Genomic DNA, 19,145 nt, shown 5'->3' with positions numbered 1-19,145 from the left:
GTGCCACACCTTGTGGGACCTGGGAACAGACTTGGCAAGCTGGGAGCAGACATGTCTTGATTTTGTCAGACAGTTCAGAACATCATTGTGATGTCCTGAATCAAAAATCAGTCTTTTCATAACAGGGGAATGTCTTGAATTGTAATAGTGTATACTGAAAAGGAGACACACCCTGGATTTCTAAAAATGGCACATCAAATCTCTTCTATGGACCCTGCCTTATAAGTTCTCATCCCCAATTGAAAATACAGCTGCAGCCTGCAATTCTATGCATACTGACCTGATGGAACACAGTGTTGGCTTCCTTCATATACTGTGAATGTGCATAGGATTGAGCTGCTTGCTTAAGTACATATACCTGCTCACCTTCAAGTTTGATTATCCACATCTCTCCTGTTCTGTCCAACTGTGCAGAAATGTAGACTGTATGTTTCTTGTGGCAGGGATTTGTCTTCTTTATCTGCATTACTTTATGAAGCGTCATTTATAGTACAATAGTAATCTACATATATAAAATGCTTAGGTGGTACATGGCAAACCCCGCCCATGCAGTGCTAAGCGCATGTGTGGCAAGAGAGAGAGCTGTGCTATGTGCATGCATGGCAAGAGAGAGCTGGGGCTGCATGATGGTGGTGGCCAAAGCAGGTGGCAAAGAGGATGGCAACCGGAGAACCGAAGGAGCCCAATAGGGCAGCCAGTGCTCCCGCCGGAAACAAGAAGGAGGATGAGGAGGAACAGGAGGGTGGCGAAGGAGGGAGGCTTGAGGTGGAGGTGGTGCTGCAGCAAGGAGGGAAAAAGGGGAAGAGTGAGAGAAAAAGGTGGGGGGAGAAGGGACTGTGGAAGCAGGGGGAAAGAAAGAAAGCAGGACGAAGTTGGAAGAGGAGGAGCAGGTCCGGGGCTCAGGTGAGGGAGGGGAGGTCTTGGGTGAGGGGGCTATGGCGGGGGGCGGGGGGGAGGAGATAAATAAAGAACTAGCACACAGATGCTCTGTGCACGTCAAGCTAGTAATTATAGTTTTCTCAGACACAAGTACACATACATTGGGTATTCCATTCCCCCTATTCATTCCTCAGAAATGGTTGAATACTCTTAGGAGGATGGAACCCCTTTCATCAAGTTGGCAACAAAGAAGGTTGCAAATAATATTTTCCAACTGGTATTTGATGTTACCCCTTGAGGTCTGTTTCAGATGTTCATTTTTCCATTATGAAGTTGACTTTTCTGTCAGATTTTGAAATGGTGAATGGCTGAGAACATCTTGGAAAAGTCTGATTGGTTCAGGAGGTGATGACTCACAGTCTCAACATGTACTGAAATATCCACAAGATAAATCACCACACCAAAAATGTAACTCTTCTGGAGGCTCCTCTATTTAGCCACCATGTTGAAAATTATATATATATATATGTGTGTGTGTGTATTTAAAGCAGCATTATGCTCTCCACTGTTGTCATCTGACTTGATCTCTCTCTTTTTATCCAGGTGCACCTCAAGAAGTCCTGAACTGGTTGGGTTTAAAAGTGGTAGCAAGGAGAAGTTACAAAATAGATGGTTCCCACCGTGCCACAGCAGATCTTCCACTCTATGTTGCCATCAGTTCCATGTTCTTGGGGAAGGCGGTATTCTCTTTTTACTACCAAGTGATAAAAATAACTTGACACCTCAATGTTAAATGAGTTGTCTTAGTAACAGTAGACACACCATTAATGTTAATGGGACCTGTTTGTAGGTAAATAAACTACTTTTCAGAGGTCCCATTGAATTCAGTGGACCGACCCATAGAAAAGTAATGCACTTCTACAGCTGAAAGTCTGATGCTGTAAGTTATCTAAGTAGGAGACCTCAGGGAAGTCCTGTGTAAATCATGTTGAATTCTTGAGAGAAAAGATAGGTAGATATCCTGAATCATTGGCTGCCATCTAGAACAATGACCTGCTGGTAGAATGAGCAAATTTGTGCTAGTGCAAGAAGTGAGCTTAGCTGCAGTGTTCCCTCTAGCAGGGATTCCTAGATCATGTTGTTGACTACAACTCCCAGATGCCCTAAGAAAAAGCCATTGAAGCTGGGGATTCTGGGGATTGTAGTCAATAATATCTGGGGATCCCTGTTAGAGGGAACACTGCTTAGCTGCACTAAAAAATGGAGATTTGAAGAATTGTGCTCTTATTCTACAGTGCTCTTGCACAAGTGTCCCAATTAAAACACGAGGCATGCTGCAGTTGTGCGACTGTTGCACAACTAGCTAGCTCCTGCTAAATGATCAAAGAGGCACCCTTTAAGGATGATTCTCTTATCGTTAGCAAGGGGAGAGCAACTGTCCCTATCCAACCTCAGCATAGCATCACTCCAGTGTTTGTTGTTAGGGTCTACCTTATATTTCCTTTTAGACTGTGAACCCTTTTAAAATTGGGAAACTGGGACTGGATCTTCTTGTCTTCTGTATGCATTTGTATATGTTCTGAGATGGTGTGGTGTAGTGGTTAGAGTGCTGGACTAGGACTGGGGAGACCTGAGTTCAAATCCCCATTCTCCCCATTCAAGTTCTCCCCCTGGCAGCATCTCCAAGATAGGACAAGATTTTTTTTTAATAGGACAATATTTTTTATTGAACCAACAAACTACCAAAGCATACAGTACGTTGCCAAAGCACAATTATATACAAAGTGGTTGTTTGTACATGATATATCTACAAAGATTTACACACAAGAATTTGGAAACACACAAGTTATGAAGTATATGCAGGTAGTACTGTAACTCGGGGGTGGGGGATTACAAGGCACATCAGGTAATCGGGGGGGGGGGGGTTAGGGCTGAGAGAGATTCCTGCCAGCAACCTTGGAGAAGCCACTGCCAGTCTGTGAAGACATTACTGAGCTAGATGGACCAAGGGTCTGACTCAGTATATGGCAGCTTCCTATGAGACACATTTGCAAAATGTGTAAATATTTCATACAAGTTTGTAAGCGTGCAAGTCTCATTCAGATTTTTACTCTATAGATAGTGTCTGGAAAATATCTGATGGTTAACTAAAAAAGATTGAATGTGTGAAACAACTCTGAGGGTGCCACTAGAAAATGAATGCAGCAGGCTTGACCCATTATTTATTTATTTATTTATTTAATACATTTCTATACTGCCCTAAACGCACGTCTCTGGGCGGTTTATAACAAGAAGAAAACAAACAAAAAGTTAAAATAGTAGTTAAAATAAATTAGTTAATTTTAGGAGAATTGTGTCAATCTCCTTTGTACTAACAGTCAACATGTGTGGAAAACACGTACCGCCATCTGATTTAGGGACAAATACAGTCGGTATTGTGTGGGAAGATGCTATCTGGACACAAGGACTTTCCTCTTTCAAAATCACAGGAATTGTTCTGGGTCTGTGGGCTGTGAAGTCTTTCCCAGCTTCAAAGTACATGCCAATGACTCCCAAGTAGACTAATTTAAATGTCATTTAGGTACTGTACTGTCGCCATGAAAGTGGTCAGTGGGTTACACAGCCTCTTAGCATGAGTTCTTGAATGTCAACGATCCAAATGGATTTAACGAAAGCAGTTCTCGTGCATAAGGCTTAAGGCTCCGATCCTAAGCACATCTTCATGCTGCGGGTACATGCCACTGAAATCAAACGTGTGCCTGTGCGGGTTGGGTGCAGCCTGCCCGAGCCAATGCATAGTTACTCAGAAGGAAGTAGTACTGTGTTAAACATTCGGACAACGTAACCAAGTGAATGCACTGCCCTGGTGGATTTTGATTCCAAGTGTAATAATCCCAGCCATTTACTCTAGAGCAGATCCATAGGGCGATTGCAAACAACAGAAGCGGGGATTTCCATGTCGCATGCACTGCTGCAGCCTTGCTATCTCGATTCAGAAATGTAACCATAATAATAAAAAGAAAGCTTGGGCCGGGTGGGTGGAGATTCGGCGGAGGGAGGAAGGGGGCGGATCAAATCTGATGGGAGCGGAGAGAGGAAGAGCTGGCCTTGGGCTGGAAAGGGTTAACTGTGGCGGCGGTGGCAGCAGCAGCTCCTCTTCGCTGCTCCCTGCAGAGCGTGTTGTGGCCTTTGAGAAGACGCTGCGAATGCATCCAGCACCAGCCCCCTCTCTCGCTCCCGTTGCCTGTGCGGCAGGCGCTGGGAGCGGAGCACGGCAGCCGCCCGCCTAGCCTCTCCTTGCAAGCGCCTGGCCAAGCGGCGGCCGGAACAGAGGGAGGCACCGAGCGAACCTGCCTCTCTCCTTTCCCACCCGCCCCGGCTCCTCAGGTGCTGTGCTGGGGCTCGACAACAGGTACGGTGCAGCGGGCTGCCGCCGTGGGGAAGGGGCGGGCGGCGGCGGCGGCGGCTGCTCTCGCCGGCTAATGAATGGGCTGCTGCGGGGGTGCCGGGAGCGCGTGCAGGCCCCGCTGGAGCTCGAGCGTGAGCCCGGGGTTTGATGCGGGCTCTTTGGGCGCGGGGGTGCCCAGGCCTCGGAGGCTAACCTGCTCGGCTGTGCGGAGAGAGCGAGGACGACTATGGACAAAGGAGAAACGGGGACTGGCGGCTCAGCGCAACCCGAGAATAAGGTGGGGGGGGGCCTGGAGGAGCGAACTCCTCTCTCGGCTGCCCCTCCGCCTCTCCCTGGGGTTTAAGATGCCCTCCTTCCCCCCACCCCTTCCCCTCAGCTGTAGTCCTTGAAAAAGAGCGGGGGGGGGAGAGGAGTAATTCCCAAATATGAGAGAGCGGGAGGGGGACCTTGGAAGTCACAGCTACTATCACTGGGGAAGGTTTCTTTCTCTCTCCCTCCCTCCCCCGACCTCCCCCGCCCAAATTCCTGAGGACTGGCAAAACTTTTGTCTTCTACATTATGTTGGAACCCATGTGGTGGTCGTGAGGGGCAGCTGGAGGAGAAGTGGTCCTGGAAAACAGTCTGGCCCTTGGTGGGTGGAGAACTTGATTGGTTTTCGTTTTGTTTTCCTAAAAAAACAAAAACAAAAAAACCTTCTCCAGATCTTTGTTTTTGTATCTGCATTTTCCTTTTGCTGTTCAGAAGCCATTAATATGATGACTGTATTCCCAGTAAAATCCCCCTTCTTGCCCACAAATAGTTCGCATATAAATTTTGTTTGTGTCTTCATAAACTAACAAATTCTATTTCCGCCAATAGCTCTGGAGGCGTTCCTGATAAAGAGAGCCCTTAGCTTGCCAAGGCACATCTTAAAATACGAAAACGCAGCATACATAAATATCAATTTGAAATAATACTTGGCGCTTAGATTGCTTTTCATCTTCAAAGTGCTTTTACACTCATTAACTGATCCTCTCAGCATCCCTTGGATGGCAGCTTAACCTGGAATGATTTATACAGAATATCAAAGCGGGGTCTTCCTAATGCTGTCTTGTGTTCATGAGTATTGCTTTGTTCTTCACTAGTAAGCTTATGCCTGAAGCTGCAATTTCTTTATGCCAGGGGAGCTGCACCCCAATACTGAAGATTAGCAAAGAGTTGGCAAAGTGGCCATCCACAGGGGTGATGGGAAAGAAATTTTCTGTTGAATCTTATGCTCTAGAAGCAAGGATGCTTTGATATGAGATGTCGAAAAGGAAAGGTACTTACCAAAAGTGGCAGGGAGGTTAAGCTGCTTTCCTCCCCCTTGAAAACAAGGCTATCAGTTCATAAAATTCTGTTGTGACAAAAATGGAGCCCTCTAATTGATATGTTGCTGTCCATGAGAGAGAGAGAGAGAGAGAGAGAGAGAGAGAGAGAGAGAAGATTATATCCTGCCTTTTTGATCAGTGTACAGGGCAGCTCACAACAAATAGATAAAACAATACAGATATTTTAAATATGATCAAATGCAACAAACAAGAGGCCACAAATAGCGCAATAAATATATCTGCACATAGCCAATTTAGTAACTTATTGCTTTAAGTTGGATTTTGTACATCATACTGACTGTACCTAATCATGACTTGTAACTAATGAAAAGCCATGGAGAACAGGTGAGTGTTTCTTGTGGCATTCCCCAATATGCTGCTTTGCATGCAAGTGAACTCTGACTCCAGAGTGGCCTCACTGCTGCCAGTATTAGCACTGTATGTGTCTAACCTTGCAACTGAATTGCAAAATGAGTACCAAGTACACTTTACCAAGTATCCAAACAAGTACCTAGTACATTGGTATGTTCATCCAGAATGCCCCACCTTGTGAAGTCATAGTTTATTTAAAGTCTAGTTGATTATGTAGGAGTTTGTCACTACTAAGCAGTATATAATTAAGACAGATGTGTGAGTGTGTAGGTGATGAAAACTTCAGCTAAAGTTATTGTTGCTCTTAGTTTGGAGAACTATGAGGAACCAACCTCTGAATAGGTAGATTGCCAGAATTAAAGTGCCCAAAGCTGCCGCAAATTAATTGGAAGGAATATAACATCTGAGACTTCAAGGCTTGAGCAAGTCTTTAGCAGTGGAGACTGCAAAGAATCTGAGAGCTAGACTTCTAGATAACCTTTAACTTGTGCTTTATCTTCTTTAGTGTGTTTAATCTAGTCTGTCTTTAAAAGACTGTCTTGTTACATAGGTATAAGAGCTTGTGTGGGGATGTGTGAAGTTTCTAGTTTATCATATGCATTTTTAGTAACTTTAAAACAACTTGCCTTGGTGGTTCTGGTGGGGGTGCTGATCAGAAATTAGCAACAGTTGTTATGTACTTCAGACTTGTGCAAATGACAGGAGCGCTACTGAGGATCAAACTATTGTATATATTATGGTAAATAAGTAGAGAGGGGGAGGTGATTAGGACTGGGACTATGGTGCATGTGGTGGTGGTGGCATTTAACCCTTTCCTACTAGAGTCTAGATGCAAACTGTGCCCCTGAAACTGCTGCTGTTCTGGAAACATAGAAAGCTGCCGTATACTGAATTGTCCATCTAGCTCAGTGTTGTCTACACAGGATGCTTCCATTGGTGACTTAAAAAGAGGGTATCTGTTGCCTTTTTCGTGTGCTGGTATTTGAGCATGTGAGCTGGAGCTGTGCCAAAGAACCTGCTGCTGCTCTTGAATTACCCTGAGTGTCCCAGGGATTCTTGGCTGGAAGTGTGGGTTGATTTCTCCTAGGAAGGGATGATTATTGTAGAATATCAAAAGCAAAAATGACATGTATGATGGTTAAGACAGCTGTATTGTGTGATGACCTGTATTCTGCTCATGGTGGTCTGGCTCATATATGTTTATCTGTTGTTTTTATTCTTTTGTTGTAAACCGTCCAGAGACTTGGGTTTTGGGTGATATACACATGTGTATAATAATAATAATAATAATAATAATAATATGGAAATGCAGAAGACCTTGTACAATACTGACTGAAGCCCTAGAAGCACTCTGTTCCTGTCTCTGCCCCTGCCCCCACAATTTAGAAGGATGAGAAGCTCTCTCTTTCTCCGGAGAGATGTGTTGGCTCCATAAAGCCCTAATACCCTTGTGCCTTTCAGCTCTTCCTCCTTCAAAGATGCTCTCCCAGGATTTATAGGAAGAGAAAAGCTAGCATTAATATAACATATGCAGGCATAAATGTGAAATGTATTTAACATTGCAGATTGCTGCATCAGTAGAGCTAGTCTCTACCCTCCACCATTCATCAGAGCCTTTGGGTATCTGCTGCAAAACAAATAGGCTACCTTTCAAGAAGCCAAGGCATGCTGTTCCAGCGCTACCTGGATAAAAGGAGCCAGGGATAAGATCCTCTTCAAATGTCACTGCCTGGGAGAGAGAGACTGCGTTAATTAAAAATAAAAGATTAAAGAAAATCAGCAAATTGCAGAAGTGAGTTGGCTTAACATTCCACACCTTCTATAACTGCAAGTCTTTGTGTTGCTCTGTCTTGAGCCTTACAAAGCGCTTTATAATCCCAGCTAGAAGGGTCTTTGTAGCTTCTGAATTACAACAGCTGTAGCCTTTAGCCAACAACAAACTGATGTGTATTTTAAAAAATGTGTGTAGCTTTTGTCTTTCAGAAACAAGAACACTACATTTATTTTCCCTCTTGGTAACTAACTCTGAATCTATAGGATGAACATTGCTTTGTTTGGTGGATATAGAGGTAGAAAAAACCAACCTTGCCCAAAACCAACCTTGCCCAAACCCCCAAATAAGTTTCACCTCTGTGGCTGTCACTTGGCTATGTGTTTGTACATAAACATAATATAAAGTTTAAATTCTGGAACAAAATTCCAGAGGCTAAAGTTAAGGGGAAATTTGCATATATTTGTTTGATAGTATGACTTCACCTTAGGAGTGGGGAGAGAGTCATTGGGATGTAGAGTTGTTTGGAAAAGGGACCAGTGTTCCCTCTAACATGGATTCGTTAGTTGTTGATTACAGCTCCCAGAATCCCCAGCTGCAATGGCTTTTGCTTGGGGATTATGGGAGTTGTAGTCAACAACATCTGGGGAACACTGAAAGGGAAGTATGGTAAGCAGATATATGGAGTGGGCAAATGTTGCCCTTGGACACTAGAAGCCTCATAAAGACTTCTGGGTTGAGAGCCCTTCACTAATACTGCCTGCCCATTTTAAAGCTTTTCTTTACAAGCTGGATATCTAGAAATGTAGTCCTGTTTTAAAAATGAAATGAAGCTTTGCAGGGTGCTGGTAATCAGTGTTCTCTCTATGTTTTTTTGTCTGTGTTAGAATGAATTTTATTCTCGGTGGCAGTATCAAGGCAGTGTATGTGCATGTGCATTTGGAATAGGGCCTTCTTGATTCAACCTGAGCGGGATCTGAAATTAACTGAACAGACATAAAAAAAACTTGTGAGCGCACATGTGCACATGCCAAATAGGGAACATGCTGGTAATGTCTTTAGAAAAGTGATATGCTTTAGTGTATTTATCATTCTTGTGTTCTCCTTTAAGTCTGCTAGCTTTACCAGTAATATGTTGAATGACGGTGTTGTACAATGGATGTATAGTTTGGTCTTGGAGATCTGGCTTGAAGTTGTAACTCCTGCCATGGGCAGTAAAATGGAAAGGATAATCACAAAGTTGAGGGCCTGGGAAGTCAGATCACTGATAAGCTAAAAAGTGCTATGAAAATAGCAAGTAGTAGCAATATATTTGTAATGCAAGAATCTCCTCCTTTCATTAAAGAAAGTAAAGCTATTGCCTTCAAAATAGACCTGTAGATCTATTATTGTGGATCAAAAGCCAAAATGTCTACAGATTGAAGCCTTAGAGAGAACCTTGAAGGTATGATCCAGATGTATGTTTTCTAACCTCCCTCACCCCTGAAGCACACTTGCCACTTTATTTCCATCCTGGTGCATTATGAGGCAAGTCAGCTGCAGTTGAAACATGTGGCTTTGCAGCTGGCTGACTTCTGCATGCATCAGGAAGGGGGCAGTGGTCTCTCTAGTTTTTCATTTCTGTGCGGAATGAGTTTTATTTTGGGCAGCAGTATCAAGGCAGTGTGTGCACTCATGCATTCAGAGTGGGGCCTTCCTGATTCAACCTGAGTGGGATCTAAAATTAACTGAATGGACATCCAAAAACTTGTGAGAGCACACATGTACGTACGCCTTAGAGGGAACAGTGGAAGGGATGTTCTCCTTCCCTGTCCGTTACAGGGCAAGTAATCTCCAAACATGAGCACACTTTTCAGCTGACTCGCTTCTTTATACAGGGGTTCATCTGCAGTGTATTATGGGATGAGTCAACTGCAGAAGTGGAAACTCCCTCCTTTTGCAGCTGACTCTGAGCCAGACAGTGTAGCACACCAGCCAGTGTTGCATGGCACATTGATTGGGCAGTGCTAATCTAAAGAACCTAAAATGTCCACTTTCCCTCCTTCCGGTGCAGTTACTCAGCTAGTCTTGTGATTCTTAGAATGTAAAAGTATTGAAAAGATAATAAACTGGGTGGCTTTGGGTAAGTGTTCAGTTCCCCTAAATGAGAGGGTCATTTAGACTTGGCCAGTCTCTGGGTGTTGTTGGATTTTACAAGGTAAATTGAAATATCCTGACCATTGAAATCTAATGAGTACATTGGGAATTGAATGCTGGACATGTGCTACATGGTGCATGTAGTGGGGTGGAACTGGAAAGTGATGCCTCGGGCTAGATTGTTGTGTATCAATATGGTCATGAGTTCCTGTAGCTGGAATACTGAGAGTAGGTTTGTCTGTGCAGAGGCTATTTAAACATGAGGCATGATCTCTTTTGGACACAGAGATGGACTTGATCGGTGAACTTACTGTGTGTGTTTAATCTTATTTGTTGGGGCTGCTTGTAGATCAGCTGGTGAGTGCAAAAAAAGGGCATTTATCATGCAGATATTTATGGGAAATGAGGATAAATATGAGGGAAAGATAGTGGAATGGGTTGTTTCTTTGGGGTAGTTGGGGAGATAAGCTGCTCTTGGCTTATCACAGTTAGCTGAAGGGGACTGACTAGCTGGGCCCAGGAGGTGAAAAATGCTTCACTTGTGGGAGAGATAGATCTCACCTGCCCTGAAAGAGCAGATTGTGAGACTACTCCTGAAGAAACCCTCCTTAGATCCAGAGAATTACAAGAATGACTGGCTAGAAGCAAAAATCCCCTTGGGTAATATGCTCAATAGGGTGGTTGCCATGTAGTTCAAGGGCACTCTTGGATATGACTGATTATCTGAATCTATTTCAGTCTGACTACAGGCCTCATTTAGACAAGGAAACTGCCTTGGCCACCCTGGTGGATGCTCTATGCCAGGAAGATGACAGGGAGAATGCAACCCTACTAATTGCCCTAAACTTTTCAGTGACCTTTAATAGGATTGACCATGGTGTTCTGGATTTTATTTCTGGGCTGGGGGCACAGTGTGATGTTGGTTCTGGTCCTTTCTGCAGGGCTGATTCTGGAAAGTGGTATACGGAGACATCTGCTTGGTCTCATGGCATTTATGCTGGAGTGCTACAGGATCTCATCTTGTCCTCCATGCTTTTTAACGTCTACGTTAAACTACTGGCCTTGGAATATGCTGATGAGACTCAATTCTATCTCTCCTTTACATCTGATCTAGTTAGGGCCATGGGGTACTAAACTAGTGACTGGGATCATTAATGGATTCAATGAGCACCAAAAAGTGAAGCCTGGTGAGATGGAGGTACTGTTGGGTGGTTTGTCTTTTCAGGAAAGTAGTGTTCAGTCTATTCTGGACTGAGTTGCATTCCCCTTAAAGGACCAGGTTTGCCATCAAGGAGTGCACATACTGTAGATCTCCATCACTGGAGGCTCAGGAGGCATGGGCCAACTTTGATCAGCTGTGATATGAGTTGCGCCCCCTCCTGGAACAAATAATTTGGCCATGATTATCCATCTTCTGGTAATCTTCAGATTAAGCTGCTGCATTGTGTTGTATGTGGAGCTGTCTTTGATGGCTGTGCAGTTAGGTGCACATATGGTAAGCTGCTAATTGGAACAGTGGGATCATATCTTGTCATTACTTAAATGACTTCTGTTCAATTTCCAAGCAATATCCAAAGTGGCGGTGTTTACCTTTTTAAAGACCCTATCTGGCTTGGGACCTACCTGAAAGATCACCTTCCACACATCTTTCTGGGGCAATGAGATTGCTGTCAGAGGTTTTCCTCTGGGTGGCCCCACCCACTAAGGTGAAGGTGGTGGCTGGGGAGAGAGCATTTTGACTGTGGTTCTTTTGGTTATGGAGTGCTCTCATTGGGCATTTCTGTGTCTCTCTTGCTATGGCGAATGTGCCATTGCCAGCTGGCAAGCTTAATGAGAAGAGCTCCAGCAGCTTGGAGCTGGGGAGAGGGTAGGCATGTTTGGAAGGAGGAGGGGGGGAAGGCTATTGGGAAGGTGGGGCTTGGCCACTTTAGTGCTGGATGGGCAAAGTGGAGTGCCTCTCTTGTCTAGTGCTAAAAGAAGTGCCAGTCCTCTTGCCCTTGAAAGGGAGATTAGGCTACAACAAAATATTTATATATTCAACAAAAGTTTCCAAGGTGGCTTACATAGAGAAATAATAAATAAGATGGCTCCCTGTCCCCCAAGGGCTCACAGTCTAAAAAGAAACATAAGATAGACACCAGCAACAGTCACTGGAAGTCCTGTGCTGAGAGTGGATAGCAGCTCTCCCCATGCTAAATAAAAAGAATCACCAGGTGCCTCTTTGCCCAGTTAGCAGGGCTGGCTGTTTTCATTCTGGGTGACCAAAGTGCCTCAAGCGTCTGTCCTATCTAGCACGAAAAGCAGTGCCAGCCTTTCCCTCTGACATTTCCCACACAACTGCAAGGATAATCCCTGCTCCCCGCTGTAGCTCCAAAGTTGGATCTGAGAGGGGAACTGAAGATTGTCCCTGACATTTAGTGGCAGTGATTTTTCATTTACCTCCCAAAGTCTTTAATGCCTGCACTTAAATCTCCAAGAAGAAGAAAAAGTAAAATTTCCGAATGTCCAAAATGAGCCTGGTGACACAGTCATCTGGAATATGATTTGTTGCTTCAAACAAAAAAAATGTTCTATGAGCCACACTGATTTAGCAGAGGCTGGGTCACAAGCAAGGAAATCCACAATATCATCCTTGTGTATTTCAGTAGCCTGGAAAACAAACCATTTTTTTCTAGATTCTTCTTCTTCTTCTTAGAGGGAGTATTCAACAACTACAATAAGTTTGTGGCTCCTGAATGAACAGTATGAGGGCTGTACAAGAAAAGAATTAAACATAGAGAAGTATGTGTCCCTTTATTCTACAGAAGAAACTCATTCCATGTACTAACAGTACAACTGTTGGAACTTCCCAAGAAACATGGAGATTCTGACATCTCGGGCACTGCCTTGCATTTATTGTAGAAGACTAGAATGTGTTTGCAGCATTGTTATGTTCTTTAATGAGTGTTTTAATGAACTTCATGTAATAAAAAAGTTTTACTTCCTATATTGCTCTGAAACAATTTTATGCCCTCTCTCATGGCATAAATATTTGCAGAGAAGCCGTTCCCCTCCCCACTTTTATCTATGATAAACCATAGAAATAGGGTGCTTAAGAGATCATATCTTCATTATTTTAAATATTTCCTTTTCTTTCAGACGAACTTTTCAATGGAAATAACTTTGTAAAGTAACAGTCACTTGGGGTATTGGTTGTCATCTACATTAAATGGAATCCCATCTTCTATCTTGCTTGGTCAGATTAGTGGTCCTATCTCTGAGTCATCTTATTCCTCCTCCATCATCCTGTCTAATGGGAGAAGAAGAAAGAGAAATGCATCTCTCACTCCCAGTTCCTGGTAGGGATGTGCATGAAGTTTCTTCGACACGGGTGAGGGTAGTCCTTTAAGGGCGGGGGAAGGTGCACTCACCCCTCCCGCCGCATTTCCCCCGCTGGCGCTCCATTACTTTTAAGCCCCTCAGGGCAGCAGCGTTCCTCCCTGCCACGCCATTTTCATCATCGGCCGGAAGTAGCAAGTGCGTGTGTGCCCGTCGCGTGTGCATGACAGACAAGCGCATGCATGCAATGGGCAAACATGCGCTTGCTACTTCCAGCCAATGACGAAAATTGGGTGGCAGGGAGGAACGCTGCCGCCCCAAGGGGCTTAAAAGTAACAGAGCGCCAGCGGGGAAAATGCGGCGGAAGGGGTGAGTGCACCTTCCCCTGCCGTTCAAGGACTACCCCTGCTGGTGCCGAAATGGCCCCCGGAGCCGAAACGTTTTGGAGGCCTTCATAATGGCCTCCAAAACATTTCGGGCACAAGACTAGTTTCTGGCAATCAGACCGAAATATTTGGAGCTCAGCTGAATCCAAAACCAGTTAAACTGGTATTCTTGGCTTAAATCCAGTCTGATGATACTGACTTCAGTAGCAATGTTAGCTTAAATTCCAAACTTTTCATCAGCTGGGCTGTTTTTAAATAATAATAATAGTAATAATAATAATACCTGGGCTATACCTATTATCAGATACACTGCAGGAATAATAGACTGGACCCAGGCAGAGCTAGAGATGCTAGATCGTAAGACCAGGAAAATCATGACCATCAATAATGCTCTGCATCCCCACAGTGATGTCGATAGGCTATAGCTCCCTTGCAGCTCAGGTGGAAGACGAATGCTGTCCATCAAACAGTAGAGGAGGAGAAAAGAGGCCTTGAAGAATATATCAAGGACATTGAAGAAGATGCACTTAAAATGATCAATAATGAGAAACTATTCAACACCAATGAAACAAAGCAGGCCTACAAGAAAGAACAAGTCAAGAACCAAGCAGAAAAATGGAGAAATAAGCCCCTGCATGGTCAATATTTGCACAATAGAAGTGGAAAATCAGACATCACCAAGACCTGGCAATGGCTTAAGAATGGCAACTTGAAGAAAGAAACAGAGGGTCTAATATTGGCTGCACAAGAACAGGCACTAAGAACAAATGCAATAAGAGCAAAAGTAGAAAAATCAACAACAAATTGCAAGTGCTGCCTTTGTAAAGAAGCAGATGAAACAGTGGACCACCTAATCAGCTGTTGTAAAAAGATCGCACAGACTGACTACAAACAAAGGCATGACAAGGTAGCAGGGATGATACATTGGAACATCTGCAAAAAATACAAGCTACCTGTAGCCAAACATTGGTGGGACCATAAAATTGAAAAAGTTGTAGAAAATGAAGATGTAAAAATACTATGGGACTTCTGACTACAAACAGGCAAACATCTGCCACACAATACACCAGATATAACTGTAGTTGAGAAGAAAGAAAAACAAGTTAAAATAATCGACATAGCAATACCAGGGGATAGCAGAATAGAAGAAAAAGAAATAGAAAAAAGAATCACCAAATACAAAGATCTACAAATTGAAATTGAAAGGCTGTGGCAGAAGAAGACCCCAATAATCCCAGTGGTAATTGGCGCCCTGGGTGCAGTTCCAAAAGACCTTGAAGAGCACCTCAACACCATCGGGGCCACAGATATCACAATCAGCCAATTACAAAAAGGAGCATTACTGGGAACAGCCTATATTCTGCGACGATATCTATAATAATAACAGCAACAACATTGACAATAAAATCCAGCCATCCCAGGTCCTTGGGAAGGACTCGATGTCTGGATAAAACAAACCAGTCAATAACACCTGTCTGACTGTGTAGATGATGATGATGATGATGATGATGATGATGTGTGTTCTGACTAGCTTGGCTAATTTATCTCACATGGTATATGAGGAACAACATTGCTTCAGTTCTCTAGTGCAACAATCACCAACCTTTTTCAAGCTCTGGATCCATCTTTAACCCCAGCTTGCAACACAGGACAACTTTTAGCTTTTAGCCATATATTTCCATCTTTCTCCTGCCCTCTGGTTTAATCATTCCCTTAAACTTAAGTGAACAGGAAAGAAAATAGTGATGGTCGCCTCTGGTGTGATCCACCTTAGTTTTGTTATGATCCAGTTATAGATCATAAGTCATTATTTGAAAATTAGTGCTCTAGTGCAGGGTGGGCCAACTGGTTTTGTGTGTGTGTGTGTGTGTGTGTGTGTGTGTGTGTGTGTGTGTGCGCTTGCTTAATGCACTTACTATTGCTATAGTCCACAGGCAAGTTTCAAACAAGAGGGTATTCTCAGAAACCCTTCACAGTTAAGGCATAACTAATTTGCGCTAGTGATCCTGAGCATATGCACTCACGAGCATAAGAATTGTTATGCTGAATGGACACAATGTCCATCTAGCCCAGCATTTTGCCTCCAATATTGGTCTGCCAGATGCTTCTTGGAAGCCCACAAACAGGGTATGATAAGCATCCTTGAAGATTGCCCTCAGCATCTGATAATCATAGAAATACTCCCTCTGACCATGGAGACCCCATTTTAGGCTCCTCTGCCTAATAGCCATTGATAAACCTTTCCTCCTTGAGTTTATCTGTTCCCAGTTCAGCAGCTTTATAGAGGCAACGTGTACATTCCTTTCACCCTGAATCTCTCCAGCTTCCCTCCTCTCAAATGGGAGAGGGAGCCACCTGCTCTGGCTCTGTTTAGCCATCCAAACTATCTGCATCTTAGTGAAAGAGGATGTAAGAACAGCCCTGCTGTATCAGGCCCAAAGCCTATCTAGTTCAGCATCCTGTTTCACACAGTGGCCCACCAGATGCTTCTCAGAAGCTCACAGGCAAGAGGTGAGGGGGCCTGTTCTCTGTCTTGCTGCTGTTTTCCTTCAGCTGATATTTAGAGGCATCATGCCTCTGAGGCTGGAGGTGGCCTATAGACAACAGACTAGTAGTCACTGACAGACCTGTCCTTCATGAATTTGTCTAAGCCCCTTCTAAAGTCATCCAAGCTGGTGGCCATCAGCACATCCCATGGCAGAAAATTCCATAGATTAATTATGTGCTGTACGAAAATGTACTTCCTTTTGTCAGGCCTAAATTTCCTGACCTTCAGTTTCATGGGATGACCCGTGGTTCTAGTGTTGTGAGCGTGAGAGAAGAAAGTAACACACTGCTTCTGTTTTGCTTTGTAAGAATTTCAGCAACCAGCTGGTGCCATGTGAGCATCAGAAGTTGGCCAGTTTGTCTATTGGTTGCCTGTGGCCTGTCTAATCCTTGGACAGTGGTTGGTATTGTAAAGGCCCTTTTGACCTGTACTTGCTTGGACTATGCTGCCACAGGGAGTTGACCATGTAGCCAGGTCATTGGTTCTGGTGCTAGGAGGCTGTTTAACCCTTAGCCTAATTGACTGACACTTCTGGCTTTTTCCTGCAGCCCATCTGAGGTGAAGTCATTACCACTTAACAGGGAACGATCTAATACATGTGTTGGCTACCTAAATGACTTGCCTGCTTAGTGAGTTGTCAACTAATTCTTGTTTGTACCTTGTATATTTGCCTTGTGCTTCTCTGTTTATCTTATCTTTCCTAATTCTGATCAACACACTCTTATTCTTGCTTGGTGCCAATTTATTCCATATACTTCCAGCAACTGCTGGAGTTCTTTCTGTATCTCTGGGCATATGTGCTGGCACAAATCTCGGAATCCAACTAGACAGTCCTTTAGACTTTTCTGTCCTTAGCCCAGCTTAGTTTCCTGGCTGCAGCCTTGTTTGTTTGTCCTTCAGCTTTACACACTGATTTTTTGGCTCACACTAGCACTCCAGACTGGATACAATTTTGATTTGGATAACCACCAGTTACAGAACTAATTCTGTAGCTCAGGTTGTAGGAATTTGTGGTCTTAATAGGCATTCATGTTCAGTTTCGTTTCCCTGGTGACACCTGCAATGGCAGCCTTTACCTTTCCCCCTAAGTATTAATGTGCAGCTTGTATGTATGCATAGAGCAAGCTTTCCCTTGCCTCATTAAGTTTTGACAGTTTATGTACTTTCTTGGATGTCTCCCCGTTTTTTAAAATATACAGCTGGCATGGAAATAGTTTCTGTCTTGGACAGATAGCAAAGAACGAGGAGCTTTCCTCCAGACCAGAAACTATCCAGTTGGGCATGGTTATGGAGGATACACGAGTATCTGGATTGTAATCTTTATTTAAAGTTCAACATTTTGATTGATTGATTGTTTGAATTTATATTGAATTTATTTATATATTGAATTTATACTCTTCCAGGTCAGCATGTGACGTGAGAGCCAGGTGGAGGCTGAAGAGATGCTTTTTGGCACATATTTTACAGCTGGATACTGGCTGCAGCCACACCTTGTCATACATTGTAGGGCTGCAGCAAATGTACAAAGGCTGAAATTCTTAAGTCCACTATAGAAAGGAATTAAGTGGCAGACAGTGCCATTACAAAAGCAGCTGGCATTAAGCTATTATAGTAAAAAGAGCCAAGCTGGAGCTCTTTAAGTCTGTTTGTGGGGGCAGAAATGCCCACAGATGTCAGGGTTGGGCAACTTCAGTCACGGTAGCTTTGACCAGTGGTTTGAAACCTATGGATGTTGGCTCCTCTCTTCCTTAGCTTTGTGAAAGTGGAGACGTGCTGCTTCTTGAAGGCTGAGGTACGTAGGTAAGCTTATTCTTTTGTTAGTACTGAATTTATTTTACTGGGCTGTATGGGCTATAATCTACTGCCCTGAGCCATTGGGATTAGTTCAATTAGACATATAAAGGAAAAACTGCATGTTAGCTAAATATATGTGCAAAAAATGGCAAAAGGTATTGCTCTCTCTATGGAGATTGAGCACGATTAAGTATATACACCTTGTGTCTTAAATAGGTTCATTTATCTTAGCCAATACACGCAGAGTATCTCTACTCCATCCACATTAAAATAATAACCCTGAGAAGTGAAGTTCATTTTTAGCCTACTTTTCTGTAGGCTTATGCAATCACCCGGCATTCTGTGTGTGTGCGCGCGTGTGCGTGTGTGTGTGCACGCGTTCGTCTCCTATCGAATTTGCAATGCCTGGACCAATATAAACCAAATTGGGTACAGTTGTAAGGACACCGCAATGGTGTAATTTGTGATGATGCCTTCCACCCCAATTCAAGATGGCAGCTGTGTAAACATCTGAGACACAAGTGGGCTAACTTGTGAACCGCCTAACCGATTTGGACTAAATTTGCTACAGCTGTAGGGACACATAGGGATGGCTCAATGGAGTAGTTTGTGATGGTGCCATCCATCGCGATTGGTGGATCTTCTTAAATGATGTCAAGATGGTGGATGCATGAACGTGAGGTGCACAGGGCTAACGAATGAAACTTGGTACAGTTGTAGTGAGTGACACACAGGGACACCTCAAAGGCGTAGTTTGTGATGTCATCCACCCGGATTCAAGATGGTGGATGTGTAAATGTTTGAGGCATAAGTAGGCTTACTTGTGAACTGCCTAACTGATTTGGACCAAATTTAGTACCATTGTAGGGATAGTGAAAGAAATGTGGGCAGATTAATTCTTACTAGAAGAATTTGTTAAGAATAAAACATTCTGTATTATGAATGAAAGAATAGAACATCTGGCTTGTGATATTCTTATATTTCTTGTACTTTAAAGTGTGTGTGAGAGAGAGGGGGCGGGATGAATTGCTGTACAGTGTGCTACTCAACTTGTCAATACTCTGACGTGGAAGTTCACTCTCCGTGTAACTTGGCAGCAAGTATTTTACAGTATATTGCACACTGCCTTCTCCTCCAACACGAACTCGTTTCTTAATTTATTTTGGAAAAAGTTAAAATGCAA

General features: G+C 43.6%; 1 long non-coding RNA gene across 1 annotated transcript; it reads right to left on the bottom strand.

Moving 5' to 3' along the window:
- Positions 1-2,596: 2,596 nt before the first annotated feature.
- Positions 2,597-8,343, bottom strand: LOC128341781 (uncharacterized). Its single transcript, XR_008314568.1, has 3 exons — positions 7,657-8,343; positions 5,597-5,702; positions 2,597-4,956 (listed from the first exon to the last, which is right to left on the bottom strand). It is a non-coding gene; the product is annotated as an uncharacterized LOC128341781 (long non-coding RNA).
- Positions 8,344-19,145: the final 10,802 nt, after the last annotated feature.

Source organism: Hemicordylus capensis, chromosome 2 (assembly GCF_027244095.1).
Source record: "Hemicordylus capensis ecotype Gifberg chromosome 2, rHemCap1.1.pri, whole genome shotgun sequence".
NCBI classification, from domain to species: domain Eukaryota; kingdom Metazoa; phylum Chordata; class Lepidosauria; order Squamata; family Cordylidae; genus Hemicordylus; species Hemicordylus capensis.
Note: the sequence above shows the minus strand (reverse complement) of the source record. Positions and strands in the feature narration are given on the sequence as shown.